Source organism: Crotalus tigris, unplaced genomic scaffold (assembly GCF_016545835.1).
Source record: "Crotalus tigris isolate CLP2741 ecotype Arizona unplaced genomic scaffold, ASM1654583v1 scf7180000024351.1097467, whole genome shotgun sequence".
Classification (NCBI taxonomy): Eukaryota; Metazoa; Chordata; class Lepidosauria; order Squamata; family Viperidae; genus Crotalus; species Crotalus tigris.
Genome location: NW_024100520.1, coordinates 4652 through 13957, shown reverse-complemented (window position 1 = coordinate 13957; position 9306 = coordinate 4652). Strand labels below are relative to the sequence as shown.

Here is a 9306-nt window from a genome sequence, read left to right as displayed (position 1 = left end):
ATATAGAAATGGGAATCACTGAGCTTCAGATAGGAAATGTACATGCTGAGAAACAAATGTGTACAAGGCGGAAACAGAATAGGACATTCGATTGCATTTATTAACTTAAAGACAAGGTGACCTCTGATTCATGTCTGGAATCTTAAATCCTATCCAACTTTAGATCTATTGAAGAATAAATGAAGCCCTCTGGTGGTTAGAATTGGATGTGCTAATGGGATTAGACTTGATTCGAAGGCAGATTGGGGAACTGGTGATCCTCTTAAATCAGGGGTGGGGAAAGAGGGCCTTTTTTTGACTTGTGGACTTCAACTCCCAGCATGTTGGCTCAGGAATTCTGGGAGGTTGAAGTCCACAAGACATAAAAGGGCTATCTTTCCCCACCCCGGCTCTAAGTATTTCTCATTGTTGAAGGACAACTACTAGCAAGTTTAGCCAGCATGGCCAAAGGCAAGGCATGCTACAAGTTGAAATTTAACAACACCTTATTCAAACTATCCACCACAAAATCTAGATGTTTTATGTACCTAGATAATTAGCTACATGCAAAGTTTGTACAAATACTGGGTCTTAAGCAGAAATATCAAGTACTTGCTTGTGCCCTTTATAAAAAAAAATAGATTTTTTTTTTACCATTTTTATCATTTACCAGAAATTTACCATTCAAGCTCTACTCCCTGTGCTAATCTCTTTTTCCCACATCTTACCACATCTATCCCTCTTCTTAACCCTATGTCCAATAATTTTCTCCATATGCATACCCACATGTCCCTCATATATCTGCATATGCTTACATCTTTTTCATTGTTGCATCTTTTTCATTGTTTGGTCATACAATCATTCAATTGTCAATGGTTCATAATATGCTGGGTGTATCTTGACTGTTCTGTCCCTGGAATCTGATGAGATGGATATGGGAGATGCAAAGAGTTCAAAGGAGTTGCCTAGGAAACAAGCAGCTGTATCAATCCCCATGATTGTACCACTCCCATCTTCCCAAACCTGCCTTTTCCAGTAGACCAGATCCTCTAATCTTAGTTACTGATTACTGCATTGTATATTGAATAGGAGACTGTTCAATCATATTAGAATGATTCTTAGCCTTTGTTCTTGGCTGTCTCCTCCATATGAGGAAATGGCCAAGCTAGTGAATGACTGTTGCAAAGAACATGACATTTGCAAATTTAAGAACCATATTGGCAGTGAGATTGCTTATAAAAGAACTTTAATTTAAAAAAATCTCCCCAAAATATCTGATTTTACTCAAAAAGCTGAATCAGCTACTGTATATGCAACATTAGCCATTCAGGATCAATATATATGGAGTCTATTATAGCTGAGTCTACAGTTAGTGCTTATATTTTTCTTGTTCATTTAAACATATTATTGTAATAGCAGAGACTCTCTGGCTCCAGTTTCTTACCACAAGAATATATCAATTGAGCAACAAGCTCCCAATATTTTATTTGTCTATTATTTTGCATAAATTGAATGCTGTATACATTTTTGAACTTAATAGCAATCGGTTCATCCTTTGGTAGTTTCTGTTCACCCAGATTTGCAGTTCCAATGAGGTATAAACTATCCCCCATGAAAAATAGCAGAAATATACACTATGGATCATAGCAATCCTAGAATATTTTTATTTATTTATTAAGAAAATGTATATGGCCACCCAACTATCTTTCAATGAATTCAAGCAACTTACAAGAATAAAATCCAGTATAAAACCAATAATCCCTCAACCCTATATATATATAAACATATATGAATCTTTGGCCCATAGATCTAAATTGGTTTATAAGGCTGCCAGATATAGGATAGGACCAGGATGTGAACATTTTTGGCCATGGGGTTTCATGCTTCACCAAAAGCACTTTTTCTTCACCCATGTCATTCAGTCACCTTCATTTTCTGATGAGGATAGGGTCTCCCTGGGACTTCCTTTGCCTTTCTACTCTGTGAGAAGCCCCACTGAACCACACTGGCCCTTGGGATGCTGCTGCTTCTTATCTGGAGTGCTTTCAAAAAGCACCATCTCTCAGATGCAGCTGGATGCCATATCCTTCTAGAGCAGTGGTTCTCAACCTTTCTAATGCCATGACCCCTTAATACAGTTCCTCATGTTGTGGTGACCCCCAACCATAAAATTACTTTTGTTGCTGTTTCATAACTGTAATTTTGCTACTGTTATGAATCACAATGTAAATAACTGATATGCAGGAGGTATTTTCATTGTTACAAATTGAACATAATTAAAGCATAGCGATTAATCACAAAAACAATATGTAATTATATATTGTTAAATAGTTATTTCTAATTACAAATAAATGAATTTTTGTCTTGAAGCATGGTGTAGCATGGGTAACAGTCTTAATATAACAGCAGTAAACTACATTGCTACATTTTTCAACAGTATGTGTAAGAAGCCAATGTCAGTGGGAAGGTTGAGATTGCTTCTTTCGCACCAGATCAGCAATTCTCGGGGCAGTCTTTGCAAGAGCACAACGAAGATCATCTTCCACAACAAGTCTACTTTTGTATTTAGACTTGATAACCAACAAGCTGGAAAACTCTGTTTCACAAAGATATGTTGTTGGAAATGGAAGAAGAAGGCGCAACACAGTCTCAGACAGAATAGGATATGACTGCAAACATTTGATCCAGAATTTTGTAACTGGCATTGTAGAGAAATCAGTTCTCGCTGCATCGCTGTTAATAAGTTCAATGAACTCCTCTTGTGCTGTCTCAGGAACATTTTCAACTTTGATGGTGAAAGGGCTTCTGGCAAGTGCAAATGGGGTGTCAGGTAGATTTGGAAAGTACGATGAAATTTCATCTGCCAGCATGTGCAAGTGTTCTTTCACAGAAATGATCATTGTAATCCTTTTGTCTGGTTCAATGTCATGTTCCTCAAAGAAAGCAGATAAGGTAGGCAACATGTAAATTTTTTTGTCGTCCAATTTTTTTTGCCAAAGCTGAAGTTTTATTTGGAATGATTTTTCAGACAAATCGAGGCATGTAGCATTTGGTCCTTGCAGTGATAAATTTAACTCGTTCAAGATGGCAAAGATGTCAACCAAGTAAGCTATTTTCTGCAGTTCACTGTTATCGCTGAAAAGTGCCTCGAAGTGTGGTCTTCCTTTCTGACTAAAAAACGTTTTGAGTTCATCACGAAGCTCAAAAACACGTTTTAAAACTTTTCCTCTCGACAACCATCTCACTTCAGTGTGAAATAACAGAGCATTGTTCAGCGCATCCAACTCATTGCACAATTGGGAAAACAGTCGACTGTTTAAATTGCTTGCCTTTACAAAGTTGACAGAATTTATGGCGCTTCTCATTACTTCTTGTAACTCTTGTGGCAGCGCCTTTGATGCTAATATTTGCCAATGAATCACACAGTGAGTTCCGATGGTGACTCATTCAGAACCAAACGTTGAAATCCAGAGCGACATCCTAGCATAGCTGGAGCACCATCTATGCAAACACCACAAACCTTTTCCCAAGAGATGTTATGCTCTTTCAGAAATAAACCAACTGTGTCAAATACATCACGTGCAGTAGTTGTTGTTTCAAGAGGTTTGCAAAAAAAGAAACTCATCTTTAAAATCGCCATCATTAATATACCTCATGTAAACCAGTAACTGTGAATAGTTTGCAACGTCTGTAGATTCATCAAGCTGAATACTAAATATTGGAAGTGGAGCAGATTTAATTTCTTGGAGTACCTGACCAAGAATATCAGCAGACATGTCATCTACTCTTCTGCGGACAGTGTCGTTAGATAAGGAAATTGCATTCAATTTCATCACAAATTCATCTCCGATCGTAAGTCAAACAATGTCTTTGGCCGCTGGCAACAGTAACTCCTCTGCAATAGTGTGAGGCTTCATAGCTCTGGCAATTCTGAGTGCCACCGCATATGAAGCTTCAACAGCTGCCATGTTGTGTTTGTGGTACTTGCCACCAGTGTCAAGTCTGGCTTTCTTGAGTCCATCAGCCTTGCATCTAAAATACTTGGTATCCTTGCCAGCAAAGCTTGGATGCTTGGTCTCAAAATGCCGTTTCAGTTTGTTTGGCTTCATGGATTCGGCTGATAGGACTTCAGAGCATATGACACACAAACCACATTGTGGTTTCTCTTTTCCAGCTGCAGTTATTGATGTAAAACCATATTGTAGAAAAGCCTCACAATATTTTCTTTTCTTAATGTTCCCCTCTGCACGATCCATTGTCATGGGATGGTTTGCTAATGAAAGTAATATATAACAATAGCTTTAACAATACAAAAGGTTATACATGGCAATACAGTTCATTAAAGTTTCCTATGATTTACCATTTTTTTTTGGTTACATACATGTTACTATAACCCAGTGGTTCTTAACCTAGCCAATATTGCCCCCCAGGGGGCAATTTCATTTTTCAGGGGGGCGATGGAACTAAAAGGGGCGACGTGGGCGCAAAGGAACAAAAAGGGGGCGATATGGGGGCGATGGAGCGAGAAGTTTTGGGGACACTTTTGAGACTTTTTTGTACAGTGAATGCCTGTATATCTGTTGTACAAAAACATCAGATCACTCGCTATTAGTGGATTGAATTGTGTTTTCAAATGTTCCTCCAGCTAGCTTCAGTACAGAACGGCGTACATATGTAAATATGCACTGCTTATCTTCATGCGTGTTGTGCAGCAGCCTCTACCCATACAGTGGGGTGCCATTAGCCAGAATATGGGACATATGGGGAAAAGACTGGAAATAAATTATTTGCATTGATATGTCCTGATGAACAATTTTAAAGAAAACAAAAACAAAAATGAGTAAATTGAAGAATTATTTCCTATGTTGTGATTGAGAGGTTATGTTGGGGGAGGGGGGCGATGACAACTTCCTCATTGGCTCAAGGGAGCAATTTGTTCAAAAAGGTTAAGAACCACTGCTATAACCCAGTGTTTCTCAACCTTGACAATTTTAAGGCATATGGACTTCAACTCCCAAAATTCCACAGCCAGCAATGTATAACCCAAAATGCATGCTTAAAGTGATGTTTGAATCCAGTCATTGCAAAGCAACATTTATGACACAGTATATGTCCTAAATAAGTCAGTTTGGGGCATACTCAGGAAACTATGGCCTACTAATATGTGTGAACTTGTATAGAATATCCTCCCCTTCTGCTTGCAAGGAAACCTGATCTTAACTTGTACTGAGGAAAGCCAAAGTCTGCTCCGGGCCTGACTCGGAACCCCTTGGACCTCCCTGGAGCATAGAAATGGCCAGCCACCAGCGGGAAGCTTGGCTTGGCCCCATGGGGGTCTTCAGCCTCCCCTCACTCCCTTCAAGGGTTGTGAGTGGAGCCCTTAAAGCACAGAGGCTTTAGCGAAGGGGTTATTGTTATTGTTAGCTGGTTATTGTTCGCGCCCTGGCTTGCCTTGGGCGGGGACCCCCGTCTGGTTTTGTCAGCCCGGGAGGGGCGCAGGCAGGGTCCCCTGACACCCCCCCAGCTATGGCCACTCTCCGCTCAGCAGCAGCGCCGCTGCCGCTGCTCTTTGGCAGAGCCTTTCCTCCCATGGGGCGCGAACCATGGGCCAGCACTTGCCTGCCTGCCTGCATGCCTCGGGGACTCCTGGGCGCCTGCCCTGTGCCATCAGCTCACCAGGACTGTGGCCCCGATGCTGCTGCAGGCGTGGATGACATGGAACCTGGCCGGCTGCTCAGCCATCCATCGCGCCCCATGCATGGCATTTTCACACGCAGCACCAGCCATTGCCCCGCCAGAACCACCTCCACCGCCAGCCGTCCCATGCAGCCCCGCTGTGTGAAGCAGGCCCTGCAGCTCCCATTGCGCCACCTGCACACCACATCGATGGTACAGCACTTGAATTCGCCACCCAAGTCGGATGCCAGTGGGGGCGGCAGGAAGGTGCGGACATCAGGCAGGCCCAGGTGTCTGCAGGCGGTGCGGGCCAGGTGCTCCTAGGCGGCCATGTAGGCTCCCAAGAGGGGACCCCCATCCAGCTTTGTCAGCCAGGGAGGGGCGCAGGCGAGGTCCCTGACACCCCCTGGCTATGGCCACTCTCCACTCAGCACAGTGCCGCCGCCGCCACTCTTCAGCAAAGCCTTTCCTCCTGTAGGGCATGGACCGCGGCCTGGCACTTGCCTGCCGGCCTGCATGCCTTCCTCTCTCCCTCCGTCAGGGACTCCTGGGCGCCCGCCTTGTGCCGTCAGCTCACCAGGACCGTGGGCCCGATGCTGCAGGCATGGATGACATGGAACCTGGCCGGCTGATCAGCCATCTGCCGTGCCCCATGCGCCCCACATGCGGCACTTTCACACGCAGCACCAGCCACTGCCCTGCCAGGAACACCTTTGCCACCACCTGTCCCGTGCAGCCCCGCTGTGTGAAGCAGGTCCCACTGCACCACCCACACATCACACTGATGGTACAGCGCTTGAATTCGCTGCCTGAACCAGATGCCAGTGGGGGGCGGGGGAGGGTGCAGACGGCAGGCAGGCCCACGCGGCAACAGGCGTTGCGGGCCAGGCACTCCTGGGTGGCCACGTAAGCTCAGGATCAGGCAGCGTTGGCGCAGGTCCAGCACCGGCCAGGCCAGCCTCCCTTCACTCCCTTCAGGGGTCTGGGTGGAACCCTTAAAGCCTGGAGGTTTCATCAAGGGGATCTCTCTCCAGGATCAGCAGTGCCGCTCACCCCGGGCTGCCCTTAGAGACACCCAAGAGAGGCTGGTTATGGTTCGCACCCCGGGACGCCCAGCTTGCCTCAGCCCAGCACTTGCCTGCCTGCCTTCCTCCCTTTCCTCCCATAGGGACTGCTTGCCTTCCTCCCTCCCTCAGGGACTCCCTGGCCCTGCGCCATCAGCTCACCAGGACCGCGGCCCCGATGCTGCAGGCATGGATGACATGGAACCTGGCCGGCTGCTCAGCCATCCGCCATGCCCCACACGCTCCACATGGGCCACTTTCACATGCAGTGCCAGCCGTTGCCTCACCAGGAACACCTCCGCCACCGCCTGTCCCACGCAGCCCCACTGTGTGAAGCGGGCCCCGCGGCTCCCACGGCACCACCCGCACACCACACCGATGGCACACGAGGTGAGCATGCTTTTTCGGCAGGGCAGAGTTAAGCGCTGCTATCCACCTCCCACCCCTGATCCTCTTTTACTTACAAGTAGTAGAGTAGAAGATGGTGTTCTGTAGTTGCTCAGCAGGAATGGGTGGAAAGTTCCTGCAAAGTCGCCTTTGCTGCAGAGAACTTGCAGCAACGTTTGCCATCTGGAACTTTTGGCACGCTCAGCAGTCCAGAAGCAGCCTTTAATGGCCAGGTCTGGACAATTCCTATTGGCTTGCGAAAGACTCTATTCTATTGGTTTTCAAAAGCCAATAGATTAAGAGTCTGTTCAAATAGAGTCTATTCTATTAGTGTTTGAAAGCCAATAAAATAGAGGGAGTAGCACAGCTCATGGAAAAATTGAAAAAAATCCATCAAAAAACATGCCGGAACGCTGTTCTGAGCATTCTATGCAAAAAAAGCTGGTCTTTGGCGACCCCTGTGAAATGGTCGTTCGACCCCCAAAGGGGTCGCGACCCACAGGTTGAGAACTGCTGTTCTAGAGGCAGGACTTTTGGGGAAAGCCGTCTCGGGACACTCCATGCAATGCTCAGGATCCTGACTGGTGAGTCTGACCCAGAGGTGGAGCCCTCTCTGAATGGAGATTACTCAGAACAGAAGTTGCAGGAATTCTTAGTTGCGTGAAATGGTCCTCACGAGTCAGGGGCTTACTCAAAAGCAAGTCCTTATTCCCAAGTAATTCTTCCAATCATGGTTAGCCATGATTAACAGCTAGATGAAAGCATCTACAGAGATAGATGCACTTTCACTTAGGAAGAAGCCAATACTATTGCAATGTGTTTGTCAAGCTTCTCGATGAATCTTAAGAGCTCCCTGGTCTTGAATTTGGGATATTTTTATCTGGACTCTTTGGCTATATTTCTTGTTCACGGCAATACTGAAAATGGAAATTCTGTTTCACTTTGACACTGAAAGGTTTAAAAGAAAATTAACTGACCTGTTCATCTAGATCAGGGATAGGCAACCTTGGCTCTTTTATGACTCATGGACTTCAACTCCCAGAATTCCTGAGCCAGCCATGCTGAGGGGAAAGGGAATGGTTTCCAAGTTGAGCCATGCTGGCTCAGGAATTCTGGGAGTTGAATCCACGAATCATAAAAGAGCCAAGGTTGCCTACCCCTGATCTGGATAAAGGCTAGAGAAAATCAAAGTCCAAGAAAATCAAATGTCATAGAGCCAATCAGGAGGGTGGATTTCTTTTCTCAGATGAGCTTTTAAAATAAGGAGAAGACAACTTCTACTTTTTCGTTGGCTTTATGTTTTCTCCTCCAAGGTTGGGTGAAGACCGATGAACCTTCCCACTTCAACTTGGGGAATAGAACTGGGTCTAGTAATGTGAACAAGAACTATACTTCTGTCTGCTTTGTTTTATTGGCTGAGATCTGAGCTGGGTGAGCTTGTTCTCATGTATTTGTGGTTAGGTGAAATCTTAGAGGTAAGAGCAAGGCATGTTCTGTGCTGATTGAGATCAACCTCTACAGAAAATCGGTCGCAGAATGGATTCCCTGAAGTAAAGATGCTGATAGCAGTACACCTCCTTGACTCTCTCCAGTCCAGGAAAGCTGTAGCGTGCAGCAGGACTGTAGTCTGCTGCTGTTGCTTAGGTGTTCAGTCTTTGGATGATCTCTTAGTGTTATTTCAACTCTCACCATTTCCACTGACCTGCTATTGCATTTGCTGTGTGACCTGTCTTCAGTTGTTTGACCTTGCTTCTATACTGATCAGCTTGAAGTTCTTTAGACAGACACTGTCTTATGCTTATGTGACTATAAGACCAATGACATTGTGGGAGAGATTTGGGAACTTTGGATTTTAAGCTGCCCCCTGTGATATGGTCCTTTGGCATGTCCTGTTGTTTGCTTTTGACTGGGAGAGCCTGGTACTGGTTCAGACCATATAGATGTCAACGTTGAGAAGTTTGGATTAAACATATGATTTTCTTTTGCTATCAAACAGCTTTTTTTATCACCTAAGTGAAAACAAAAATATGCTGTAGGAATGTGCAACAAACTCTATTCCAAAGACTCAAAAGCATCCCATTCTTCCTGCAGCCAATGCCAAGCTGGCCCTTCCAAGCTAGGTTTGGGAGCTTGTGATTCTTTAATCAAATATACATGTGTTGGATCATGTATATTTGAGTAAAGTATACAAGTAGTCCTT

General features: G+C 44.9%; 1 pseudogene; it reads right to left on the bottom strand.

The window, feature by feature from the left end:
* Positions 1 to 2435: 2435 nt before the first annotated feature.
* Positions 2436 to 4252, bottom strand: LOC120300753 (annotated as a pseudogene).
* Between the last annotated feature and the right edge of the window lie 5054 nt (positions 4253 to 9306).